Raw genomic sequence first — 2,923 nt, 5'->3', positions numbered from 1 at the left:
GCCTAAGCTGCAACTGAGGTGGAAACTTGAGCCTGGATTGAGTCTGTACCTTCATCTCCTATTTCCTCAGTTGTGGCTTCAACAGCATAGTGTTGGCAGCTGCTGGTGCTGTGGGCCTTGGACATATACAATCTCTTCTGGAGAATAATAGCTCAGGCTGGGCTACATCTCATAGTAATCTTATATCTGTAACTCCTAAGTGCCCTTCCCCCACATCCAAGATAAAAACTTCCCCACTTCTAGCAGCCTGGGTAAGAATGTCTACAGTATGAAATGCCCTGAGACCACCTAGAGAGGAATAAAGAAGACTGCACAGTGGAGCCATCTGTGAGTCATCTTGAGGCAAATGTCACAATTCCTATCTGGTTCTATTTCATTCACCCTTTTATGAGAACACCCCCTTTTTATTTTCAGTGGAACTGAGCCACTATTTCCCTTGTGAAAATGACACCACATATAAATTCCACCAAATAGATAAGTCTGTACCCAAGAATACCTTTTCCAAGATCATCGAAATAATTAACTTCCATTGCCTTCTTCCTCATAAGATCTAGTGTTCACTCACAGAAAGCATCTTCCACTTTTGGATCTATTTACATAAAGTAGTATTCTACAGTTCTCAGATGTCAGTCAGAGTCTTCTGTAGTTTCCCTGCTACCAATCCCATTAAATTTTAAAGTTCATATTTTTATTGAAAGTGAAGGCTCCCCAAGATTGTAATCCCAGTGTCCCTGGTATTAAATAGAACTCAGAAAATTTTCAGAAGCTGGTCAGTTAGCAATGCTAGTAAAAGACAAACATGGAGAGTCAAGGTTTTCCCCTGAACACCACAGACAAGCTGTGGCACACATGCTGTCTCACACATTTTATACACACACACTCACACTGGAAAGAGAAAGTTGTTCAACTATGTTTATTGCCACCCTATTCACAATAACAAGAAAACAAATGAGCCTTGATGTCCTGAGGACATGCAACACATGTCAGCTCACCCTAGATATTGAACCCATAACAGAGTGAAACTCAGATGACACTAAAGTCCAATTTGGTATAATGATGAATTTCACTGGAGCTACATACAGGGATATGGATGAGGGGTTACTTAAAGGAGTCAATATTAATTAAAGGCAGCTGCATCACTGAAGTTCACCCAAGCACAGGTGATAGCTCACAAAACAGGGAAATCTAGAGCACACTGTACAGCCTGCAGGCACCTCAACAGGATGAGAGTGTTCCTTCTAAGAGTCTCAGTTGGTCTAAACTTTTTCCAAGAATCATGGCTGCTTCCTTCTTTTCCCAGGTAGCTGGCTTCATTTCAGAGTCATCCATTTATTCCTTCCTAATTCTTTTGCCTCTGGAGGGAGCAGCTCCACCTAGCTAGAGTGCCCGGATGGCCATGTCCGACTTTATATGGGGCTTCTTGCAGCTTGCCAGGTGGTCAGGAAGACCAAATACACTCTGATAGATGAGCAAGACCTACCAGTGTTGGAGAGCTACTCCTTTGATGGTGGAATGGAAGTAGAAGCTGATGGAAATGATGCTAAAATAGTAGCATATGCCTTCATTAATAAACCTGGGAAGGGTTCTGCCAGGCATCTGAATAAGCTGCTGTGGGAACCACGGGGGGGGAGGGGCTCCCCAGTTTCATGTGGTACATCTCAATGCAGTGACTGTGGACAGTAGTAGCCTGGACAACCTGCAATTGGTAGTATAGGGCTGGTGACCCAACGCTGCAGAGACATCCAGCAAACAAACGGAGCATAATTTATACTGACTTGCTAGCTATCCAGCTTCTTCCCCCAAATCCTATAAAGAACAATTCCCTGTCCTGTGTGACCCTGTTGTATATCCAAATGGAGATGTGTTGAAAGAGGCAGAAAATTCCTTTGCCTACAATGATTGTCAATACCCTCCTTATATAGTGAGTGAGGATTCAGGAAATCTACATCTGTGGGCTTGGCCAGGTGGCTCCATTCTGTGACTCTCAGTGTCACAAGAAGGACAGACCTGTCATCAAAAATCACCTTCCATAGAGGAGTTATCCCTTCTAGCATAAGCTTGAGCTAGAGAGATTAACTTGCTGAAGAAGAGGTAAAATCAGACAAAAAGATAATGTGGACAATTATAAACCTGAGACATAGCTGTATAGGATGAGTTCATTTTATTTCTATGATTAGAAATGAGACTTGAATATACTTTTAGGAAGAACTGCAGAGTCTTTATGACTAGTGAGAGAATGGAATTTATTCCTTCGTGTGAAAATCTAATTAATTATATAAGATCCCAAATGTAATCATTAATAACATACAGCAGTAAAATATTATCTTTTCTTCTTTTCCTCAATCTTTCCTTCTTCTGTGTGTTCATTGTTTCCTTCTTCCTTTCCAATTCAATGTACTTTTGATCAAAATTTGTAAATTTCCACCTTTGATCAAGGAGCTACTTATGATTGATAGCTGCTGAGAGGTCAAATCAGTTTTTTCAATGTTGTGATCCATTGGCACTAGAATGAGACAGAGGACAGGAGGCACCCAGGAGGTGTCTGATGTATAAAATAGAAAAGGCAGAGGCTGAAGCAGGCCATCTCTGTTGGCAGAAAGTGCAGCATGTATTTTCTTTTGGGAAAAAAAAAAGAGTTTTATAGACATAATGTGAAGACAGTGGTCTGGGTAGGAATTAAAGCTGTGTGGCCAAAAGGAAATGGTGTTTGATTTTCTCTTCTTTGTCCCTCTTTACTTTTTTTCACATTGCTTATTTGTTTTTATCTTTGTTTTTGTTGTTGCAAAATGTCTTACTATAGCCAAGTCTTTTCCCAAAATTGCTAATTGTTGATGGCCTTACACTCAAATCCTGTGCTTCTGCTTGTTACTTCTGGGGTTGTAAGGCTACCATACTACTTCAAACATTCCTTTTGTTTCCTTTC

The 2,923-nt window shown here is 40.9% G+C and overlaps 1 pseudogene; it reads left to right on the top strand.

Moving 5' to 3' along the window:
- The first annotated feature begins 1,449 nt into the window (after nucleotides 1-1,449).
- LOC118237666 lies at nucleotides 1,450-2,033 on the top strand (annotated as a pseudogene).
- The last annotated feature ends 890 nt before the right edge of the window (nucleotides 2,034-2,923 follow it).

The sequence above is a fragment of the Cricetulus griseus genome, chromosome 9 (genome assembly GCF_003668045.3).
Source record: "Cricetulus griseus strain 17A/GY chromosome 9, alternate assembly CriGri-PICRH-1.0, whole genome shotgun sequence".
Taxonomy (NCBI): Eukaryota; Metazoa; Chordata; class Mammalia; order Rodentia; family Cricetidae; genus Cricetulus; species Cricetulus griseus.
This window is presented reverse-complemented; position numbering and strand designations above follow the sequence as displayed.